Here is an 11,726-nt window from a genome sequence, read left to right as displayed (position 1 = left end):
GCAAACACTTATGCGGCGCACTCAAAATGCGAGAAATGGGGCGCGGCGCAGTACAAAACAGGGACAAAAGAAGAGAACAACGACGGTGTCCGACCATTCTTTATGTCCGTTCATGTGTTTGTATGTGTGCGAGTATATACGCATGGCAACTTCAAATAAAGAAAAAAAAACATGGTTCATACCTCCGTCATATATAACACGACAGAGAAACGTGTCTTTACAAACGTAGTTCAATGTTTATTGTACATTGATAAAGGAGAGCTTGCACAATGTTTATTGGTGTTTGGCGGCCATAGCATCGTTTGCTGCGGACGCACCTATACGTTGACTCTATAGTGGGACATTTCCATCCCGACGATAACGTCAATGATCATGATTGAACCTTTGGAGTAACTGAAATAGTTAACCCGAACACATAAAATATACCCGAACACAGCGTACTATGAATTCCGCGCAAAGATGGCATCAGCAAGTACATAATCACTAGTACTCGATATACACTCATGGAAAGCGTCGTAATTTAAGGAACGAAACGGCAAGGTGTGCGCTCTCCAGCAGATGGGTAACTTACACTTCTGCTCATGCATACATCTACCACACAGTGCTTCGGGAACGCGAGAGGCAGAGCTCGTAGCGGGAGGTGTGAACGCGCGAAGGCGCGTTCACAACTCACACCTCAAGGTTCACACCTTGACGTGTCCCGCTGCCCGCTGGCGTGTCTCCGACCAACAAAGCACTCACTCAAACTCTATCGAAACGAAGTGCAAAGGAAAATAGGGGAGTTAGCCTCCGGTGCCCTGAGACTACCGAAGCGCGTCCTGTCGGCGCGCTTAACTACTTCAGCTATATGTTTACTACTTCGGCATCACAAGGGTTAAATTGCGATGTTTGGCGTGAGTCATCCGGATGGAGAAATGGAACCAGGCGTGAACATGGATGCATCCACGTAAAACGGTGCTATAGCTGTCAAACACCAATAGACATTGTGCAGGCTCTGATACATCAATGTACACCAAGCAGCCAACTGCACTCCTGTGAAGACATGGTTAATGTTCGTGTTATACCTGTTCCTATGAGGAAGGTAGCAATTATATAGACACTCTCGGCTGGCATTTGCCGTCGGCGTCGTCGCTGTCATGTCTCGTATATATATATATATATATTAATATATATATATATATATATATATATCTATATATATATATATATATTATATATATATATATATATATATTATGTATATATATAGTATATATATATATATATATATATATATATATTATATATATATACTATATATATATATGTTCGTTCCCCAGCATACTACCGGCGAGCTATTTATATACACCACTTACCGCTGGCGGTACGCAGATCTAGGGGGCATTTCAGCGTGTTCTCTGCATTACCAGCGAGATGGTGTGAAGGGCGCGCGCGCTTTAAAGGTCGTCGCCCCGCTCGTTGCGATGCGCGCACTCCGTTGTACTTTGTCCTATACAGGGCGTAGTCGCCCGCGCGCGCTCGCTTATCTCCGGATGGGGGCTGTTTGTTCGTCTTGTGCTTTCACCGGAAGGCTTGCGCTGAAGTTACAGAGTGCACGAACGTCACTTCGCACGCTGCAGTGGCCGCGTTTGCGAAAGGAGCGCGCTGCTCAAACACAAAGCTCGTCCTGTGTATACCTGTGCGTTCGTTTCGTACGTCCTTCTGGTGTTTGAGCAGCGTGCTGTAAGTGTCGAGTTGTGAAAGTTAGTTCGCGCTCGTCCTGTGTGTGTTCTTTTCGTTCGTCTTTTGTGGTTGTGCAGCTCGCTGAAAGTTTCGAGCTGCTTGACGTTCTTCGCGTGTCATTCCAATTAGTTGCTATCCCATTCATTGCTTCGGCCATGCGGCGAAACTGTGACTTTTTTCTCTTTTGTATCTATCTATCTATCTATCTATCTATCTATCTATCTATCTATCTATCTATCTATCTATCTATCTATCTATCTATCTATCTATCTATCTATCTCCTTCTTGCTTTTCTTAACTTTTTTCTCTTTCTTCCCTTTCTGTCTCTCTGTCTACATTTCTCATTTTTTCTATAGGCCGTACTGTCATCCGCTCCTCCTTTCCCTCAGCCCTCACCCTCACTTGCCTTCCCACCCCTCGCTATACTATATTCTAACGGCTATTCGTAAGCTCTGCGATCGTGCCTGGATAACCGAATGGTTAGGACGCTCGCTTACGGATCGTGTGTACGCGCATTTCAGATCCCGCCTCCTAAAGAAAATTTTTGTTTCCATTCCTACTCTCTTTGTCCTGTTCTCTCTCTCTCTCTCTCTCTCTCCTCGATATATTATAATTATATATATATATAGATATATATATATAAAATTATATATATATATATAGATATAGTAAATATAGATAAATATATATATATAATAGTTCGTTCTCTCGGCCATCGGATTTATTGCAACCCACGCCGAAGAAATCGGCGCACGTGGTCTGGAAGCGAACCAGCAGAAGACGAAAAGAGCTCGTGCCGGTTTATGATGAAGATCTTTTCTGTTCACCCGTCACGCACCGATGCTCGTCTTAAACAGCTGCGTTTTAACCTAAGACCAACAGATAAACAATCAGTAATTCTACCGCTCAGGAAATATGCATTTTTTGCCTAATAATTGCCTTGTCGGCCTTTTAACTAACACATCTAGCTCGCACAGCACAGCATAAGTCATTTTTGTGCCAATAAACCCGATTTAACGAAATTTCTTTTAATCAAACGAATATACAGTACGTCAATATAACTCTTCAGCCGTCGATACAAGTTCACTAACAGGCTGTAGTTCGTTTAAAAGAAAGAGATCATCGCAAACATTTTGGCTGTGAGGTTTGCGCTTCCTGTCCCGACGTGGGAGTGGCCCGCTGCGCGCTGCGGCGCGCTCTGCAGGACTTGAATAAAGTTGGCCATCCAGCCATCGATTGCAAATGCAAATAAACAAATTATTATGAGTTCTGCGTGCCTGCAAATCGCTTGTGTAGAATAGATAGAGCTTTATTCCGGAGTAATTTCGGAACATTTTAGCTAAAGACTCTGTAGGAACGTTAAATGTCGAAGTTGCTTTTCTCCGGAACTGTAGAGGTAAATTTATCAGCGTACTTACCATCACACCAGTCCAGCTTGAAGTGGTGAAATCTGGTTGAATCTGAACAGTCCAGCTTCGTTTTGTTGCGGATGTCTGTTGTTGTCAAGTAACAAGCGCTGCGCATCAGAATTGGAAACTGTCGCAGCATGAGCACAAATGGCGGGAAGCGTCGGTAGCATGCTAGCTACTCGTTTGTCTACATGCGTGCAGCTTCGCCACTCTGTCTTTGCAGCAATCTTTTCTCGCTCGTTGTGCTTAGACGATTACAAACATGATATTGAGACATCGCAAAAGGGACATTTTTCGATTCCTTGGAATGCAGTGTCAACGCTCTCCGTACACCGGAGTCAGACTACACGTATAAAATATTTTACTTTCATGTTAAATTTTCGTCGCTGAGCATTTGCAAGACAGCCCCACCGCAATGGGCATTATCCTGAGGCGTCAACACTGTTAGACTGGGTTTGCGAAGTCTGCGTCCTGCATGCAGCTTAAATCGCAGAAATCGCGTTCGAGGACAATGACTCATCGTTGTTAACGTGCACCACTAACAAATGACAGATTTGCCTCTAGTACGTCGCGAGTTGCTGTCTCCCCGTGACGTCACACTGCGATAAAGCGTCACTGAGAAATCACCCCCTCGATATCCAAACCGAAAGTTTTTTTTAAGGTAGTTGTACTAAAAATATATTCGACGCGTTCTCAGGGACCACAATACTCTTTTTAGGGTTCTGAACACCAGTGTTTTTATTCAGAAGAACAATCTGAAAATATTTACAATTCTTGTCAGTACGCCGCTCCCGGCTGCAGTGAAGCAAACGAGTACGTCTCAACGGCCAGCACTTCGCAGTGGTCGACAAACGGAGGCTGGAGCCACGTTCGAGTGCGTAAACTTTTGCAAAAAGTAATAAAAAAATACGATAACTGTTCACTGAGAACGCTGTTGCTGTCTTTATTTTTGTTTTGCGATAGCTTCGTCCCCGCAGCTCCCAGCACACGAGTGACTGGGCATTCGGCAAGGCGGCAGAGAAAGGTAAACAAGCGTTGTCAGAAAATTGCGAAGGTAAAAAAGAAAGAAAGAAAGAAACGCAAGCCCCTCCGAATTTCTGGTGATGCTTGTTTTTTGTTTCTTTTTTTGTTATTTTTCAGAAGCGCTTAGGGGGTCGCAGGAGGTGAAGATGGGATCTTTTTCTCCCTGTTTGTTTTTCTAGTTATTTGCCTTCCTTGGCGGGGATACACAAAGGAGAACGGGAGGGCTTTCAGGGAATCGCGCCGAGTACGGGAGTGCGGGTGCGAGACGCTTTACGACGGTGCGAGCCGTGGCTGCCTCCCATTGTGGCGGTCGACCCCCAACCAGTTCCGCACAGGGGGGATGTCTTGAAAGGTCACCAGCGCTGTCGGCAGGGGTCACGAGCTTCCGCACAATTATCTCGGCCGTCTTGACTTTAGAAGTCTTCACGCTGCGGACAACAAAACAAGCTCACTCAATCGGAGTGCATAATGGGTCGGAATCTTTATCTACAACGTGAAAACTGCATTTTTTTTTAAATTACGGAGTATGGGGTTGTGTACCAGAAAATGGAAAATAAATGAATTATTACGTAACATTTATTTAGTGCTCAATGCAAATCTCCTCCTGTACTCTTGGTGTGCGTCATTAATTTCGCATTTAGGCAGTAAATAATGAAGCAAATAATAAGAAAAAGCCAGGCCTGCGCTGAAACCGCAGCACAGTCACAGCGAAAGCTGGAAGAGCGGCGTTTCTAGAGCCCGTTGTAAGCTCTCTTGGGGCTACTAATACAAGTACACTAGTGTAGCGTAGTGTTCTGGTCGCTACTTGGTCGCCGCCGGAGAGATGACACGTACAAACAGCATATCCATATACTTTCTCCTAAACTGATTTATTTGGCTTAAGTTTCCTAATTAGAGGTTGCACACACTTGCACGCTACATAACTCTTGACAACTAACTCTGAGCAGCGCTCGCTGCAACCTGCTCTCGTGGCCTCTCCGGTGCGACTCCCCCTCGGCTCCTCTGGAAGCGTCCCGAGGTCACCGCAGAGACCAAACAAAAAAAGGGCCACTCAGAAGTCTCCGTTGACGACACCCAATCGGGTGTCACGAATTCAAACAGGTACACCCAATCGCTGGCGGTCTCCACCGAGTTTGAACTCGATGACCACCGTCATCCTAAAGAATAAGGATCTAAACTAAAGTAAAAACACACAGAAAACTACCGCGACATCCGTTAGGCTTCCACCGTACAACTCACCCCGCATACCTTCCGGCGCCGCGGATGCAAAGCCGTCTGCGGTCTTCTAAATGGGGACCGGACCCTCGTAGGAAGGAAGTTAATGCACTCGTACAACAAAGCCGGTGAGCCACTCAAGGACACCACCGCAACCCCGGCTCTTGGGCTGACCCGCGACATTGGAACGAGCCAAAAGTTGAAAGAAAATAGCTACATCAAGGTTTACGCGACACCTCCCCTATACGAACTAAGAGTGTCCCCACTCTGGATGAGCTGCAAGTAAACAAAAAACCACAAACAAGGACATAATGTGCTTCGCGCCCTCCCAAAAGAAAAAAAAAAACATTTCATGTACATTTAAAAGAAAACAACACATAACTATAACATGCGAAAAAGGTGACCCGCGACCAAATAAATCCACAAAACATTTTACATCTGCAAGACACTAAAACACTAATACCCCTGTCACACGGCCACCACTGAACTCCGTTTATCTCCGTTCCGCACTGAACCACTTAATGGAGCTCAACCAGAATGGAGTTGTGGCCGTGCTACACGGCTCGGTGCAAGCTTTCGACGGTTGCCGCATGGGGCAGAAACAGCGCTGCTGCGCTCGTCGAAACGTCCAATTTTTTGCCGGTGCAGTCGCCTTTTTAAAGCAACAATAACGTGTTTTTGTGTGTTGATGAAGTGCTCGGAATCACCATTGCTGTCACAGTGCTTGTGCGTGCGCCTCACACGTGCAGAAACAAATATGGCGCGACGCTTCACAGTGGCGGCTTGGCGAGGCGTTGGTGTGGAGAGTACAAGCGCTGATGTCCGAAAAAATACAACTAAAACTTACACTACGTGGCGTGAAATGCTACGCAAACACATAGCATAGTTCTTAATATTATAATTGAGCTCATTAGGACGACTTTGCTAGCACGGTTTTCAGCGTAGCAGTAGCTGGCTGGGAACGAGAGTACTCCATCGAGCCGAAATGGTCTTTACCGAACGCCCTTCACCAAAAGCTCCATTTAACTTCCTCAGCGAAATGGTGACCGTGTGACATGAACCCCATCTCCCTCGAGGAAAAGACGATGGAGTTAAACGGAGTTCACGGGTGCCCGTGTGACAGGGGTATAATACATGATGACGAAGTACACATGCTCAAAAATAAACTTGGTTTAAAACAGTGAAACAAGGAAACGATAAATTGCTAACTACAGTTCTGACGCACACATCTCAGTACGAAAGCACACGCGGAGACACACAGAGTTACAAAAGGAGTCCTTCAATTCACTCACTCAACATCACTGGCTGTGTAGTAAATCTCGGTGTCACTGTCATAAGCCCATAGTCTTTTCGGTTCGGTGTCGGATGACTGGTCCCTATATTGTGTCCGTGGATCAAAGTAGACCTGGGTGTCACTAGTCGAATGTTCACTTTGACCGTGATCACTCGCGGGCGGAACTGCGGCACCACCCTGCGGCACTGTGGTGTCAACACGGACCGAACACTCGCGTTCACTCTCACTCTCGTCATCCGCGTCGTCGTCGAGACATGAACGGGGGCGACAGTTTCAAACGCGCTACATTCACAATGTCCCTCTTCCTTCCGCTGCGGTCCACGACCTCCCAGTTGTTCTCCGCTACTTGTCGAAGGAGGCGAAATGGTCCATGGTAGCGGTGGAGGAGCTTTGTTGTTTTGCCCCTCGCTCGTGAGGGCGTCCACACGTCGACGAATTGCCCCGGTCGAAAACACAGCACCCCGTCGTCGGCATCGTACGCTCTCTTGTTTTTGTTTGCTGGTCCCTCTCGCGCTGAGCCACGAGCTCCCGAGCTTGGCGAAGCCTGCGCGCCACTGCATATGCATTGAAAGCACCCTCATTGTCATGTTGCAGGTTGAGGCTCGCATCAATGGGCAAGGTCGGCTCGCGGCCATGCAACAAGAAAAACAGCGTGAAGCCGGTTGTCTCTTGCTGCGAAAAGTTGTAACCGAAGACGACATAAGGGAGGAATTCGTCCCAATCCCGGTGGTTTGTCGAAACATACATACTGAGCATGTCTGCAAGCGTACGGTTGAACCTCTCGCACAGGCCATTCGTTTGCGGGTGGTAGGCGGTGGTTGTGACGTGGTTGCTCCCCATTGCTCTGAATACCTCTTCAATGAAGTTACTGACAAAATGCTTTCCTCGGTCAGTGATTATCTTCGCCGGGGCTCCATGTCGTAGAACCACTTGCTCCACAAAAGCTTGGGCTGCCTCAGCGGCCGTTGCAGCGGGGCAGGCGACCGCTTCTACCCACTTTGTGTGATAGTCAGTCATCACAAGCACGTAGCGATGGCCGCGTTTACTTTTCACGAAGGGTCCGAGAAAATCCATCCCGATTTGCTCGAATGGCCGCCCCACGGGGGGTATATGTTGAAGGAAACCGACAGGTTTGCCGGGTGGTGGCTTTCTCGTCTGGCAGTCTGGGCAGGTGAGGACATACTTGCTCACGTATGCAAACATCTTTGGCCAGAAATACCGGCAGCGTACTTTTTCCCATGTGCGCTTGACACCAAGGTGGCCTGCAGTGGTGCCGTCATGGCAGTGCTTTAGGATGTCCGGTCTCAGACACCTGGGGACAACAAGTGCCGCGCGGTCTTCCTGAAACCCTTTTGCCCTCCGATAAAGAACACCATCGATCAACCGAAAGCTCCGTGCCGTCCTTTTAGTTTTCCTGACAACGGGCGCATTCGGCCGCTCGAGGTGCTGGATAATTTCTCTCATCCATGGATCTGCCCTCTGCCGTTCCCCAACATCCACTCGATCCAGAGCCAGCAACGGTAATTGATTTTCTTCGCTTGCCGGCGCAGGATCATGAGGAAGGCGAGAAAGCGTATCGGCATTACCATTCTTCCGGCCTGGGCGGTGTCTCAGTGTTATGTCGAATTCCTGCAGCAACAAAGACCACCGCATGAGACGACCATTCGGATTCCGGACTTTCATAAGCCAAGCAAGGCTAGCTTGGTCGGTCACGACTGTGAATTTAGCCCCGAAAACGTACGGCCGAAACTGTGCACAGGCGTACACGACGGCGAGACATTCCTTCTCAGTGGTGCTGTAATTAATCTCAGCTTTATTAAGGTGCCGGCTAGCATATGCGATCACTCTTTCCTGAGATGCGATTTTCTGAACGAGCACGGCTCCAATGCCGTAATCGCAAGCATCCGTGTGCACCTCTATTGGCCGTCCCGGCTCAAACTGACGCAGAACGGGGGCTGTGATAAGCTTGTCCTTGAGGGATTGCATCGCTACTTCGCAGGCCGCATCCCAGACGAAAGGGGCATCTTTTTTGGTCAGGTTGGTCAGGGGTCGAGAATACTAGAGAAATCCTTAATGAATCGCCGATAGTAGTTGCAGATTTCAGAAAGCTCTGCACACCTTTCTTGTTTCGTGGCTGAGGGAATTTTTCGATCGCTGCCACTTTGTCCGGGATCCGGCCGGATGTTTTCGCCCGTAAGAATGTGTCCGAGATACTTGATTTCCCTTCGCGCGAAACTGCACTTCTCGGGCTTTAGTCTTAAGTTCGCCGCGTCCAAAGCCGTTAGTACGCTTTCCAAGTCTTTCAAATGGGCTGCCATGGTCTTAGAGAAAATCACAATGTCGTCCAAGTAGGCCAAGCACACCCTCCAGAGCAGGCCGCTGAGAACTTTGTTGATCATTCTCTGAAATGTGGCGGGTGCGTTACACAGACCGAATGGGACAACGTTGAATTCGTAGAGTCCCCGCCCACATGTAAATGCTGTCTTAGGCTTATCCTCCTCTCGAATTCCAATTTGCCAGTAGCCTGATGTCAAATCCAATGTGGTGAAGCAACGGGATCCCTGCAGCACATCGAGAATGTCGTCGATTCTCGGCAAAGGGTGCACGTCTCTCTTTGTGACAGCATTGACTCTTCTGAAATCTACGCAGAAGCGCCAGCCGCCGTTCGGCTTCTTTACCAGAACCACAGGGGACGACCATGGGCTGTTGGACTCTCTGATCACTCCGTCATGAAGCATCTCATCAATCTGCTGGCCAATAACCTCCCTTTCGAAGGTGGAATGTCGGTAGGGATGTTGATGAATGGGAGCCGAATCACCTGTGTCTATGACGTGCTCCGCGACGTCAGTTCTCTGAATTGGGTTATGTTCTCCCGTAAACAAATGGCGGAACTTATTCAAAAGTGAGAGCAGCTCAGCTCTTTCGGTAGGTTGCAAATGGTCCCCAGTGTCACTTCGAAGTCGCCGCTACCCGCTGTGCAGTGCGGCGCGGCGATGCCGAGCTGCGCATCATAAATAGACGCAGCCCAGCCAAGCTTCGTTCCGCAGTTCAAAATTACTGGCGACATAGTAGGGTTAGCCACACGGACAATGCCGACGCCACTCAACACATTCATCACGGTTCGTGCCACACGCAACCCGTTTCTCAAATTAACATTTGGCTCGATAATGTGGACGCCGTCTATGGGAACCTGTACAGGCACAATCGCCTCGGTGCGTGGCTCTATGCGGATCTGCTCCTGGCACCTCACTGGGACATCGCCATGAGTGACATTCTTCGGCCCTACTTGAAGATCAAACGCCTGTCCCCCAATCTGCAATTTCTCCGCAGAAAAATCGATAACTAACCGAGCTGCTCGGCAAAATGGGAGCCCACCCAGCAGCTCGTAAGGGCATTCCTTGACAATTAGAAATTTCTGTCTTATTTGAACGGTGCCAAATTCAAGAAGTATTTCCGCTTCCCCCATGGGCGATAGGATATTTCCTCCAATTCCTCTAATCAAAATTCCATTCTCTCTCAGTTCTCGGATTGAAGTGATCTTCTGCGCGAAATCAAGGGAGACAACATTTACAGAAGAGCCGGTGTCGACGATTAGTCTGTCACTTCTTCCGTTTGCCTTGACCGGCAGATAGATCAATTGGTTTACCGCCAATGTGCAGAGTGAACGGCCAGGCTGGCCCCCTATGCCTGGCCGTTCCCGTTTCCCGAGTGAAGATGCCGCTCACCGTTGCCGCTTTGTTCGTCCCTTCTCTGTCGCTGCTGGTCCTCGTACTGCCTGTGACACTGTCGCGCGATGTGGCCGAAGCGATGGCAGTAGTAGCACCGGGGGCGCCCATAGCCGCCGCGGGATGTACTAGGAGGCCACTGGGCAGGCGGCCGGCAAACCTCGTTCTCTACAGCTTTCAACCTGTCGGCAAGTGAGTTAATCGACTCTGCGAGGGCCTTCAATTCCAGATTGCTCGCAGCGTCGCGTCGGTAATGTTGGGCGTCCGAAATGCATGTCGGCACGGCGTCCTGGTGCTCGCGAACGGGGGCGCTCACCAGAGAGGGCTGTCTCGCGATTGATTCCCCAGGAATGGCCGCTGACCACGGCTGCGTAACGTTGGCTGGGAGGTAGCTGTTGGGAGGTAGCAAATGGGCACGGGCCATCAACGCGGCATGGTTTATCCGCTGCAGAATTTGTAAAAATTCTCCAGAACTTGTCGGGTTGGCGAGGACCATTTTCTCTAGAGAATCGGCACGGAGTCCGCGCAAGAGATGACGTACGCGGTCTTCCTCTTTCATAGCTGGGTCTACGCGGGCGCAGAGCTGCAGTACGTCGTAATAATACTGCTCCGGGCTCTCAGACGGCAGTTGCACTCGATTCTCTAGTCTCAGGCGGGTTATCTCTGCTGCGTGGCGGCCAGTGAAGCTAGACTTAAGCAACGTGGCCCACTCTTCCCACGTATTAGGAGCGCCGGTCATAACTTTCGTAGTGTACCATTTTTTCGCGTCGCCCTCCAAAGCCAAATAAAGAAATTTCACCTTTGTATCGTCGTCCCATGAGTTGAGTGAAGATACATGTTCGTAGCAGGTCACCCACTCCGATACGGATTCCTCAGGTGTACCTTTGAAGATCGGGGGCCCGATGAAGGGTCTCGAGGTTGCAGCAGTTGGAAGGTGGGCCATTCTCGCAACGTCGTCCACGCCGTTCTGGCTCCTCAGAGTGGGCATCACCGTACGGGGGGTTTTCGCTACCGCGCAGCCTCCACCACTTTGTAGCGTAGTGTTCTGGTCGCTACTTGGTCGCCGCCGGAGAGATGACACGTACAAACAGCATATCCATATACTTTCTCCTAAACTGATTTATTTGGCTTAAGTTTCCTAATTAGAGGTTGCACACACTTGCACGCTACATAACTCTTGACAACTAACTCTGAGCAGCGCTCGCTGCAACCTGCTCTCGTGGCCTCTCCGGTGCGACTCCCCCTCGGCTCCTCTGGAAGCGTCCCGAGGTCACCGCAGAGACCAAACAAAAAAGGGCCACTCAGAAGTCTCCGTTGACGACACCCAATCGGGTGTCA

This window comes from Rhipicephalus sanguineus, chromosome 8, assembly GCF_013339695.2.
Source record: "Rhipicephalus sanguineus isolate Rsan-2018 chromosome 8, BIME_Rsan_1.4, whole genome shotgun sequence".
Lineage (NCBI taxonomy): Eukaryota > Metazoa > Arthropoda > Arachnida > Ixodida > Ixodidae > Rhipicephalus > Rhipicephalus sanguineus.
This window is presented reverse-complemented; position numbering follows the sequence as displayed.